The sequence below is a fragment of the Lycium ferocissimum genome, chromosome 4 (assembly GCF_029784015.1).
Source record: "Lycium ferocissimum isolate CSIRO_LF1 chromosome 4, AGI_CSIRO_Lferr_CH_V1, whole genome shotgun sequence".
Lineage (NCBI taxonomy): Eukaryota > Viridiplantae > Streptophyta > Magnoliopsida > Solanales > Solanaceae > Lycium > Lycium ferocissimum.
This window is the reverse complement of record NC_081345.1, coordinates 65,747,538-65,761,758: the sequence shown is the minus strand read 5'-3', so window position 1 is coordinate 65,761,758 and position 14,221 is coordinate 65,747,538.

Genomic DNA, 14,221 nt, shown 5'->3' with positions numbered 1-14,221 from the left:
TGGATATAAATCTCTTGGCTATGGTATTGTTGATATTGTTATTGTTGTTTTGGAATTTGGTGGAAGCAGGTGATATAGGGGAGATGTTGTCCAAATTTTGTTAGCTCACCTAATAGTCAAGTTTGATCTTATAAGCATCTCAACGACTTAAACTTAGTGTGAATTATCTTGAATGTAGATTTGGAAACTCAGGAGGATAGGCGAGGAGTAGTAAGGAGACGACAAGGTATATTAAGGCTAACCCTTTCTTTCTCAAGGCATGATTCCTTTGTTGTGAACTTGCACATGATATCGATAATATCCTTACTCCTAAAAATGCTAGAAACCCATGATTCTCAAGGTTCTCATGATATTATTGAGCTTGTTTCATGATTATTGATTTTATTCGTTGTTGTTGATCTCATCTTATAGTAATTGTTCTTTCAAGGTGAGATATAGCGATGACGATGGTTCGATAATAGAAATCCGAGGTTTACCGACCTTACGTCACTCTGATAGACTTATAGCTTTTATTGGGCTCTCATGCATGCTTTATATATGTGTATTTATTTTCTCACACCGCGCCGCACTATATTCGGCTGGGCAGGCACATAGATGAGCACACCACTGCAGTGGACAGATTATGATATTACCCGGACGCGAGATGATATGATACATGGATCGGGCTGCATGTTCCGCAGCACTAACAGTTATATTATGTATGTATCAAACATATTTTTTTTAAAAAGCTAAGCATGTGTGATATCTTCCTTAAGAGGCAATCAAATGTACAAGCTATTTCTCCTATCTTATACTTTTTTTCATACTTTATTTACGTTATTATTCATGCCTTACATACTCAGTACATTACTCGTACTGACGTTCTTTTGTTATGGATGTTGCGTTCATGCCCGCAGGTAGACAGGGAGATGGACTAGACCCCTAGGCTACTTCATCAGCGATTACACAGGAGCGCTCCATTTGTTTTGGAGCTACAGTTCAGCTAGTACTATTCTTTTGTGTATATATGGGCATGGCGGGGTCCTGTCCCGTCCTTATGATTTTATGCACTCTATGTAGAGGCTCGTAGACAAATTTATATAGGTAGATGTTTTGTAACCTCAACGGTTCATATTTTTATACATCATTTTTGGCAGCCTTGTCGGCTTGCGCATATGGGCATAGTTGATTATGTTTATATAGATGTACTTTTATCTTTTGGATTGACTGCCTTTACAGGATATGATATTTATGAGTTATCGTTTATAGTCCACCTAGATATGATTATGAGAAGCATGCTAAGAGGCGCTCGATAGGTTAGCTCCGGGTGCTCGTCGCGGCCCTCTGGTTGGGTCATGACATCTGTGTCATTAGAAAACATAAGTCCTGACTCAAACTCTTATAACTCAGCTTTATAACACGATTGGGATTTGAAAGAAGGGTAACCGACTCCTAAATGCTCTGTAGCTTCCTGTTTATGTAATGTGGTGCACAACACACTTAAAAACAAGGATCTACTAGACACGGCTTGTAGACTCCCTAAGACAGACATGCTCTGATACCACTTTGTCAGACACCAAACTAGGTGAGGCGTGATTGGTACCCCACACCTTACTAGGGCCGAGCGAACTAAACTGTAATGCGTATCCTCTATGTCTCGAAAGACGAATAAGGCCTAGGAGGCCAACCTATTAACATAATATCATATTTGGGCCGATGAGGCCTCATGCTGTAACATCTGTACTTTGGACTAACTCAACAAGATGGGACCATCCCAACACATGCATGAATAGCTACCTAGCTGACTAGGCCAGTATACGTCTCTGTAAGAAGTAATAACCCATAATAGGCATATACAAGGGCCAACAAGGCCTCTACACTGACATACTGAACTGACAACATAAGTTTATAAGCCTCTATAGAAGTGTAACTGTAAAATGGTCGGGACATGGCCCCGGCCTACCCATACTACATATACACAAAACTCCGACCCTGATAACTCCGAATGACATGTAGTTTACCACGCTGATTAGTACTCGGTAAATCCTACTGGTGCAATCCTCCTAACAACCTATCTAAACATGCGGGCATGAACGCTGCGTCGCTAGGCAAAGGGACATTGGTATGCTATGGCCTATGATGTGATGTGTATATATATATAAGGCATAGTTGACAGGTCGTGATGTTGTGGCCTAAGTTGTGATATTTTTAGGGGTGACGATGTGGCCTATGTGGGGGCGTTCATGTGCATTATTATAGATATGTATGCTTTCTTGATATAGCCATACTGATTTATTTATCCTTGCACATTCATTAACGTGTCTTAGATGTCTTCCATGATTTTATGTGCATATTGATCTCATGCCTTACATACTCAGTACATCGTTCGTACTGACGTCCCTTCTTATGGACGCTACGTTTATGCACGTAGGTGTAGATAGACAAGACGAGGATCTTTCATCGTAGGCTGCCTTCAGGTACCAATTCTAATTAGTGAGCTCCACTTCTTCCTCGAGCGTTGCCGAGTCTGGATGTATATATGTATGTATGATTTTTGTTCAGGGCATGTCGGGGGCCCTATCCCGACTTGTATACTTCAGTCATATTCATAGAGGCTTTGCAGACTGTTCCTGTGTATAGCTTAGTTATGTTCTGTCGGTCGTTATATTGGCGTCGTGGGTCCATTGGACATATATTTATTCATGATATTACGTTCATATCTAGCCTTAGTCTTATTTTGTCATTCGAAGCATAGAGAACACAAGTTATAAGTTAGTTCGCTCGATTTTCGTAAGGTGTCGGGTGCCAATCACGCCTTACCAAGGGTGGGGTGTGACATAATGAGCGGTGCTTGGTAGTCAGCTCCGAGGACCCATCATGGCCCCCTAGTCGGGTAGTGACAAAAGTGGTATCAGAGCAATTCTGTCCTAGGGTGTGTCTGCGAGCCTTGTCCAGTAAAGTCTTGTTTATGGGTGTGAAGCGTGCCACACTTATAAACAAGATGTTGCGGGGAATTTAGGAAAAATGACCATTCTTCTTCTTATTAGATCGTGCGATATAACTATGTTATAAGATTTCCTTTTCTCTAATTGTGCGTTATGATTTCAACGATGCCGGTAAAGAGAAAAGCCACCGCCGCCTAAAAGGGCAAGGCTATGACAGAAAAGCAAGTGGAAAGGGAGCCACCAATGAATGTATAAGAAGGGGAATCCCATAATGAGGTTCCATCCAATACTTCTCACACTCCGCCTATCCTAGAAAAACAAGGAGGGGCTTCAGCCCCAGCTCTTATGCCTCCTATTCCTCCACCGGGTGCTTCGGGTCAACAGATGACTGAGGCCATTCAGTTATTGACACAGTTGGTTGCCGCTCAGGCTCAACGGAAAGGTGCGAGTCCCGGTGATAGAGCCACTAGTGCAAGGGCCAGCGATTTCATGAGTTTAAATCCCCCGAAATTTTTCAGGTCGAAGCCGGATGAAGACCCGCAAGGCTTTATAGATGAGATATTGAGGACGTTGAGGATCATCCATGCTTCGGATACCGAGTCAGTGGAGCTGGCATCTTATAGACTCCGGGATGTAACGGTCCTATGGTACAATAATTGGATATCTTCGAGGAAGAAAAATGCACCTCCCCCGGTTTGGCAGGAATTTGTAGATGCTTTCCTTCGTCACTATTTGCCACCCGAGGTTTGAAGGGCCCGTGCTGACAGGTTTCTGAATCTAAAGTAAGGGAACATGAGTGCTCGGGAGTATAGTCTCCGTTTTAATTCATTGGCCCGATATGCTCCCACCATGGTAGCCGATTAGGAGATAGAGTACATAGAATTGTGAGTGGCTTAGGTCCACATTTCTTCAAAGATTGCTTGACAGCTTCATTGCAAGAGGGGATGGATATTTCCCGTATTCAGGCCCATGCCCAGAATTTAGAAGAGCAGCAACATCCGCAAAGGGGTGAGCGCGATATTGATAGAGGGCAGAGTAAGAGGGCCAGATCTGCTAGTAGTGAGTATAGAGGGGGTCAGCAGCAGTATTCCAGGTATTCGGGCCAGTCCGCGACTAGTGTACCTGCTCGGTTCACGGCTAGGAGATTTGATCGCCCTATTTACTCTGGTCTGGGTCTGAGTTCGAGGGTCTCAGGTTCCTAGTTTGGAGGTGATCCTAGCCAGGAGACCACCGGTTCCACGATATAGTCAGTGCAGAAAGTTACATTCGGGCCCATGTCGCTAAGGCTCAGATGCTTGTTATATTTGTGGACAGACTGGGCACGTGATGCGTGATTGTCCTTCGAGGTACGGTAGAGGTGGGGTTCAGCCCACAGGATCAGTAGCCGGTTCTTCTTCATCTGTGCGCCCCGTAGGGAAGACTTCCCAGACTCCGACAAGCCGTGGTATGGGCAGAGAAGGAGCATCCAGTTCAGGTGGCACCCAACCCCGTATTTATGCTTTAGCCGGACGTCAGGATCTTGAGTCCTCCCGGATGTGGTTACAGGTATACCATCTATAATCTCTCATGACATTTATGCATTTGTTGATCCGGGTTCTACGTTGTACTATATTACTTCTTATATTGCTGGCCATATTGGGGTGAAACCCGAGCCAACTAAACCTATTGAGGTATCTACTCTGGTTGGTGATCCCGTAATGGATAGACAAGTATACAAGAGTTGTGTGGTGGCGGCGTGTAATCGTATGACTATTGCTGATTTAATTGAGCTAGAAATGATAGATTTTGATGTGATTATGGGCATGGATTGGTTGGCTTCTTGTTATGCTAATATGGATTACAGAACGAAAATAGTTCGATTCCAATTTCCAGGAGAACCAGAGCTTGAATGGAAAGGTAATACAACATCTCCAAGAGGTACGTTTATTTCCTACCATAAGGCGAGGGCGATGATCGCCAAAGGCTATATTTATCATCTAGTCCGAGTTCATGACAGCGAAGTAAAGCCGCCGACTTTCCAATCTATCTCGATCGTAAATGAATTTCTAGAAGTATTTCCAGATGAACCTCCAGGCCTTCCTCTGGAAAGGGAGATTGATTTTGCGATTGATGTGTTGCCGGACACCAAGCCTATATCTATTCCTCCTTACCGAATGGCTCTTGCAGAATTGAAAGAGCTAAAGGCACAACTGAAATATTTGCTTGAGAAGGGATTCATTAGGCCCAGTTAGTCACCGTGGGGAGCACCTGTCCTATTTGTGAGAAAGAAAGATGGTTCCCTACAGATGTGCATTGAATATAGGCAGCTGAACAAGGTGACGCTAAAGAATAAATATCCGCTTCCAAAGATCGATGATTTGTTTGATCAATTACATAGTGCCAAATGGTTTTCCAAAATTGATTTAAGATCGAGGTACCACCAAGTGAGAGTTAGAGAAGAAAATATTCCCAAAACAGCATTCAGAACGAGATATAGTCACTATGAATTTTGGGTGATATCACTTGAGTTGACTAATGCTCCGGCGGTGTTTATAAATTTGATAAATAATGTATTCAGGCCCTTTCTAGACTTATTTTTTATTGTGTTCATCGATGACATCTTAGAATATTCTCTGTAAGAAACGGAGCACGCAGACCATTTGCGTATTGTCCTTGAAATTCTTCGGACTCGAGAATTGTATGCAAAATTTTCAAAATGCAAGTTTTGGCTAAATTCTGTGACTTTTCTGGGTCATATTATCTCAGCTGATGGCATTCGAGTAGATGTTCAAAAGATTGAAGCCGTGAAGACTTGGCCAAGGCCTACAACACCTACCGACGTCCGTAGCTTCTTGGGATTAGCAGGCTATTATTGAAGAATTATGGAAGGATTCTCCTCTATTTCAGCCCCATTAACGAAGCTAACTCAGAAATTAGCAAAATTCCTGTGGACCGATGCTCGTGAATGCAGTTTCCAGGAATTGAAGGATAGAATAACTTCAGCCCCAGTCCTAACACTCCCATAAGGGCCAGATGGTTATGTTGGGTATTGCGATGCCTCTGGTGTTGGGTTAGGCTGTGTGTTGATGCAACACGGTAAAATCATTGCCTATGCTTCCCAGCAATTGCGGAAACATGAGAAGAATTATCCAACTCATGATCTCGAATTGGCCGCGGTTATTCATGCACTAAAGATGTGGAGACACTATTTGTATGGTGTTCATGTCGATATTTATACAGATCACAAGAGTCTCCAATATATTTTCAAACAGAAGGAGTTGAATCTTCGGCAGAGGCGGTGGTTAAAATTATTAAAGGATTTATGTGAGTATTTTCTACCACCCCGGAAAAGCGAATGTAGTAGCTGATGCACTTAGCCGCAAATCAATGGGTAGTTTATGTGAGGTCCTTCCGGAGAGGAAAGAATTAATCTGTGAGCTTCATCAGCTAGCCAGCCTCGGAGTTCGTCTAATTGATTCAGGCAATGCAGGAATTGGATTTCACAACCCAGCTATTTCGTCCTTAGATATGGAGGTGAGAGAGCGCCAATATGAGGACTCCCAGTTGAGTCACTATAGAGATACAATTCTCGAGAAAGAGAAGTCACCATTTGAAGTTTCTACAGATGGAGTTCTTAGGTACCGACACAGGCTATGTGTTCCAAATGTTGCAGGACTATGTCGTCGGATTCTAGAAAAAGCTCACTACTCTCGGTATTCCATTCACCCAGGAGCGACAAAGATGTATCACAATCTTAAGCTAGTGTATTGGTGGAATGGAATTAAGAAAGACATAGCAGAATTTGTAGCTCAATGTCCAAATTGCCAAGAAGTGAAAATTGAGCATCAAAAACCAGGAGGATTGTTACAGGCCATGGAAATTCCAACCTGGAAATGGGAAGTGATCAACATGGATTTCATTTTAGGGTTTCCTCGTTCCCGATGCAAGTATAACTCCATATGGGTGATTGTGGACAGACTCACGAAATCAACTCATTTTCTTCCAGTCAGAACCATATATTCGGCGGAAGATTATGCAAGGTTGTATCTTAAAGAGATTGTGTGACTTCATGGTGTCCCAATATCTATTATCACAGATAGAGGAGCACAATTTACAGCTAAATTCTGGAAGTCTTTCCAAGAAGGTTTGGGTACTCAAGTAAGGCTTAGCACAGCGTTTCATCCTCAAACTGATGGACAAGCCGAGCGCACTATTCAGACCTTGGAAGACATGTTGCGGGCATGTGTGCTATATTTTGGAGGTAGCTGGGATGATCACTTGCCTTTTATTGAATTCATATACAACAACGGCTAGCATTCCAGTATTCAGATGGCCCCGTATGAAGCCCTATATGGAAGAAAGGGTAGATCCCCAATTGGTTGGTTTGAAGTAGGAGAGAAAAAACTAATAGGTCCGGAGTTGATTCAACAAGCAGTGGAAAAGATCAAGGTTATTCGGGATCGACTACTGACAGCCCAAAGTCGCCAGAATTCTTATGCGGACAGCCGTCGGCGAGACTTAGAATTCCAATTTGATGATTGGGTATTCTTAAAGGTATCACCGATGAAAGGCGTGATAATATTTGGTAAGAAGGGAAAATTAAGTCCTCGATACATTGGACCTTATAAGATTGTCCGCAAGATAGGACAAGTAGCTTATGAACTGGACTTACCTCCAGAGCTTGAATCTATCAATCCAGTTTTCCATGTATCCATGTTCCGTTAGTATGTCAGAGATCCCACTAGAATCGTGCCGTTAGATGATATTCAAGTGACGGAAAAGCTAACTTATGAAGAGGTACCCATTGCTATACTAGATAGGCAAGTACGGAAACTTAGAAATAAAGAGGTAGCCTTAGTTAAGGTCTTGTGGAGGAATAATAACCGAGAGGAAATGACTTGGGAAGCAGAAGAAGACATGAAGTCCAAATACCCGCACTTGTTTCCACCCCCGGAAGAGATTCAAGGTGAGACGCCGTTATCACAAGGTATGCGATGCTTTCTTTTAATGCTTTTGGTCGTGTGTGGCCATATTTTTCTTGCTATTGTATTATAGCCCTGTGAGGCATTGTTATTATGGGCTGTTGTGACAGGATGGTAGCGCCATATTATAGGGAAAACTCTGGTGAAATTTCTGTAGGATTCCTAAGAACTTAACATTCGAGGACGAATGTTTTTAAAGGGGGGAAGAGGGTTACACATCGAAAAATTCCATGTCGTCATGTAGTGGATAGACTAACGTAGGGTGAGATGAATACGATGTCCCTACAAGTAAGAAAGGTTACTCGGCAATTCTAATTAAGATTATAAAGACGTTTGGGGCAAGAGAAGAAAGTTCACTGAGGAAGGCAAGGTATAAGTGGTGTTTTGAAAGGATTTTGCAAAGTACCTAGTTAATGTTGATTTAATAATGTCTTGAGGAAGAGTTATAATGCTCCTTAGATTGTTAATGAAGTATTAAACAAGTGCTAAGAAGGGTCTATAAGGATTGGAGATCAAACGAAATGACGAGATTAACCTCAAAAAAATGGAGTTATACGACCACTTATACAGTCTGTATAACTTTATACGGTCCGTATAACCTTACAGAAAAGGTAATTTCCCTTATGGTGAAATACGATCACTTATACGGACCGTATAATATTATACGGACCGTATAAGGGTCCATATAACTCCCAACGGGCTGAGTATTTTCCAAGTATAAAATTATGTTCCCACTTCTAATTCTTCATTCTTCCAACTTCACCACTTCTCTAAAGACCTCTAGAAGGTTCCACACATTTCACTAACATAAATTCAAGGCAAATCAAAGATCAATATCATCAAATCAAGGGAATCAAGTGTGAGGAAGCTCTTTAGCGTTGCTAGAAGTCAAGAATTTCTTTGGAAGTGGAGCTAGAGTTTTCTTCAAGTGCAGCATTTCCATTCAAAACCCATTCCTACACAATTAAAGGTGGGTTTTATGATCATTTCATGTAATTAAGAATATTGAATGGTTGAAAGACTTAGATTACGGAAGAAGGTAGAATACGGAGCTCAATTATGAAATAATGGTATTCTTGAATAGTTGTTTGACATGAATCATAATTCTTGAGATGATATGAGTATAATCTTGTTATAAACAATATTAAGAATATTGGAGAAGCATTATATGAGGATGAATGTGGTGTTGTATTATGGCCATGGTTATGGATGACCTTGAGAGGAAATTTTTAGAATTGAATAATGTTGAACTTGTCGAAGTTATTGATTATGGTATTATGAATGTTGTTATTGTTGTTTGGGAGCTGTTATATCATATGGAGGAAGTTGTAGAAACAAAGGAAATGCTGCCCAATTTTCGTTAGCTTTAGCTTAAGCTTAAGTATGTTTCCGATTATCTAATTCTAGTACGAATTCTCTTGAATGTAGAATCATGAACATTGGAGGAAAGCATTTAATTGATAAAGTTAGAGAGACATCCAGGTATGTGAGATGATACGTTCAAATTACACCTATTAATGGTATAACGCGAACGTTGCCAAATATAGTAACCCAACAAGGTTGGGGTCGAATCCCATAGGGAATATGGTGTGAAAAGGTTACTAAAGTCGTAGGATTCTACGTTTAGGTCTAATGTCTTAATCTGATGATTTTGGTAAAAGTTGGGCTTTTAGTGACTAATCGCTAACTACTTGCTTTGGTGGTAATTTATGGTAAAAGAAATTAAGGTTGTGTCCCCGTTAGATAGAGTGTATGATCATGGGTATTGATCTTGATATACTTCTAATGGATCATTATATGAATGCACTTAATCTCTATATGAATCTCTACTATTTCCCAATAAATAAAGATTATCTCTTTCTATAATTTTCCAAATATAAGAAACTTACTATGAAGAACGATTAATCATGCCAAGTAAATTCTTCTTATTCCAAAGTGAATTTATTAAACAAAGTTTAAAGCTTTGAATCCTTGTTATTTATTCTTACCAACCCTAATTATTTTCCCAAATAAATTAAGGTTTATGGCTTTAATCAATGTTTGCAACCATTAATTATGAATGAAGAATGAAGAATAAATAAACCCTAATAATCCATTATATATGTATATCAATCACAAACCCAATCACAAAACACCCATCAATTGGGTTCACAACCCTAGTAAGGGAAATTAGCTACTCATAGAAGGAAAAGAACAATAAGAAGTAATGGGAATCATAATGCTTACAATTGATTGCTTGGAATTGAAGAGAAATTAATTGCAATTGTTTGTAATCTCCCAAAAGACTTCAAAACTATGAGTAACTAATGCTAAGGAAAATAAAACTGAGTTCTGTCGTCAATCCCCTTACAAGAAACCTAAAATAAGGTATTTATAAGAGTCAAAGCCGTGCAAAATTGGATTGACAAAATTGCCCTCGACGGACCAATGTACGGACCGTACATTTTATACGGTCCGTAGAATCAATGGATGAGTCTTCCGTAAAATCTCCTCCGGTTGCGGATGTACGATCCACTTTTACGGACCGTAAATATTATACGGTCCGTATAACACTTTCGTAAATCCTCTTCTCTTTAAGACTCCTCTGAACCAACATACGGTGAGTTTCACGGACCGTAAATAATATACTGTCCGTACGTCTGCCTGGACTTCCACTTCATGTCTAAACCCTTTCTGTTAAGCATCCACGATGGCATTTACGGATCGTGAATATTCTACGGTCCGTATGTTCCTCCGTATAACTCAGGCTTTAGTTAATTTCTTTCTTTGAACATCTTTTCATTCCATTTCCACGACTTGCTCCCGAAATACATTAAATATCTGCAACATGTCACAAACACATCAAAAAAGACCAAGACTTGCTCAAAAACAAGTAAAACTTATAGCAAAAAAGTATCGAATATGCCATAATTTCACGGCACATCAACACCCCCAACTTAAAGTCTTTGCTTGTCCTCAAGCAAGTCGCACAACACAATGACTCAATCTACCACTTAGATATCGCAGAGTACTGATGTCTACATTGGTTTTGACTCTGAACTCCTGGCATGCACGTTTTTCTTCCAAAGACCACCCCATTTTTCTATTTTAACCCATATGCACAACCCAAGAATGTTATGACTAACAATGAAGCTTCAATGCATGACATTACATTATTGAATATATTATGATGCACACAAACGCTACTTTAGGCAGTCACTTTATTTTGCCCAATTTTCATCCTTATGCCCTCACACAGACCAAAGAATTATCCCAACATACTTATATACAACAAGAATGGGACTAAGACGAGGGAGAAGAGAAAAACACTCAACACTCACAAAGAAATTCATATCTACACATGCAAATACCATAGGCTTGCCCTTATTTTCTATGTTTTCATCCTGGGCTCGTTCGGTTGTGATCACATTAGGACTTGTTTCGGCTTGTAATGTAGGCTTAGGGACGGGTAGGATACTTTTGGATATTAGTGACTCACCCTCCTTGAACACTACAACATCTTTTCACCTTAATTCACCTCTTTTCTTTCCAACCCCTTTATTTTCTTTCAAGTTTCGACCTCGATGTGGTTTTATTCCTAACTAACTTACAATTCTTTTTGTGTTACAATTTTCTGATTTTTTTTTATATAAGCAACCACCACATTTAATCTCTCTACTAGCAAACTCCACCACCCCCAACCTTATGTTTTTAACATTTACTCCACATTTAATTCACCCCCAACTTAGGCATTTTGCCTCATCTATCTAGTAGCATCAAGGAGGTACAGGTGCGAAAATGGATTAATTTCACAACGGGTAAGGTTTCATAATTGGCTAGCCAGGAAAAAGGTCAAAAGGCTCAAAACGGGAAACTAGGGATACTTTTAAACTTTTGGTAAGGCTTATTTAGGCAAAGTGACTATTTACACAAGGAAAGCCTAAGATCATTTCACAACCAAACTAATTTTTGGATTTCAAACAAGACCAACCGGGCAAGTTCTAGATTATACATGCATAAACAGAACCAAACTAACAACTCACATACACATTGGCATAAGGACAATTATTTTTACACTTGCGACTTCCTAAGTAGTCGTTCATCACACACAATATCCCAATAATCATAATGTCATATAAAGAATCAATCATGTCAACCAATAACTGTCTTAAGTATGCATTTTTCAAATTTTTCGAGGGGTTCCAAAATTTTCCAACAAACCATAACAACATGCCATCAGTTACAGAGTAACACCAAATAAGTCAAAATTACTCTACTCAACCTAAGCAACATCCTAAACATGCCAGTTTCAACAAAATAAAACCCCCCTCAGGAAAAGAACTCTGGCAAAAAAAAGCCGAGGGGGTTCCTAAACACAAATTTACACTACACTACTATCAAATAGTCCCACTCCCAACTAAAGAATCATGCCCTCGGTGCATCGGCGTAAGCAAAAACAAGACAAGGGATAGGACTACTCGAGGCACACCATGTGCGATGCTCCTCTCACACGAGCCTCCACCGCATCGGCCTCGGTGGGTGCCGGGTCAACTATGCTGCTGGGAGGCTCGGTCCGAGTCTGCGAAGGGGTCCGCTGGTGGAACAGAAGTCCCGCCTCCTCTGGTACCTTAATGCTAGGTACCGTCTGCTCAACAGGGGGGATCCATCGCTCGATGCCCCCGTAAAGGGAAATCAACAATAGATTGCCGCATGGCATGCCTCAGCTGGCGCTCTTCTAACTCCACTATGTCGACCTCTTCATTATCTTCCTCTGATCTCGGCCTTTTGCCTCTATTTTGGGCTGAGGGCTCCTCCCTAGACAGTCGCACCACTGGCACCAAAGATGCCAAGTCAATCGGTATGGGCTGATTGAGGGGGATTCTCAAACATTCCCCCCTCCTTTACTCCGAATTGCGGATGTCGTCCTTCAACCGAGTAATATCTTTCTTCTTCACCGCGTTCGTGTTTGCGTGACGATAACTTCTCCAACTCAAGCACTCGCTCAATACCGTCGACCCCGGGAGCGAATTTGACGGTGAGACCGGTAAAGTGGGACTCCCGTAGAAGGGCTCTATCTCCTTCCAAATCGCCCGTGCTATAACTTTCTCCAACTCCCCTAATAGGCTAGTGATCCGTCGATCGCCTCCGTCCGCCTTTACATATGAGTACCCCTTTACGTATAATCACATAATATCTAGGTGAGCCATAATCATTTCATGCATTCTATTCATACACCACAATAGCCCCTTTGACAACAATCATCATATATCATATCACGGGCGTCCGTGCCACAACAACATACATGGGCCAACGAGGCCAAAGAAAATGATATACAAAAATATAGGCCGACAAGGCCGACGCATCTATCCACATACACGTGACTACGAGCCTCTAAGAGTATGACATATCATATGAGCGGACAGACCCCGCTATGCCCATAATTATGTACACAAAAGAATAAGTACCCAAAAGCTATGGCTCCGAATGAGATGGAGCTCGCTATGAAAATCTCCGAATACGCAAATAAGCCTATGAGTCCAATCCGTCTCCTGTGCACTGCGGCATGACGCAGCGTCCACAAACAAAAGGACGCGCACGAAGAATGTACCGAGTATGTAAAGCATGATTTACACCGATATAGGAGCATAATAAGCAACATACGAAATAGCATAGGAGGGAAGACAACAATATCATCATCATATCACTTACTTACATACATAGCCCTTCGTATTCCATAATAGTAACCGTACCTCTTTCGTGTTCGTTTTCATATACATGCACTCACCTTCATTTCTTTACAAAGTCTTTTCACATTCATATTCGTACTATATGCATAATCATATCGTATACATAGCATTTACATAGCGTACCTGACCACATAGGATCGGGGTTTCGTATCTACTTGGCCAGCCAAGGCTCAAGGTGGTGTCTTATATATATATGTACTGCCCTACCGGCTTCAGTGGTTGTATCTACCTTGGCCCTACCAAGGCTTCGTGGTTATATCCGGACAAAACATAACATACGCACGTAATGAAAATCCATCTGCAGAGGTGTGCGCGCGTTTCGTAATCGTATACATACTTTATACATATATTCGTATACATATATTCTTATACATATGCTCTTATACACATATTCCTACCCGGCATCACAAGCTCGGGGACTTATTATAGCCCTTCATAGGCACCCATACATATAATAGCTCGTAAGCATCTTTGACATCACTTTACCCTCGTCATTATACTAACATCATCACTATCGTTACATCTACATTATAGACTTGCTAGTCATATGAAGAACTTTGGTCAAGTAGTAGTACACATCAAGGATTGTGAGCTTATGAGCTCGAAATGT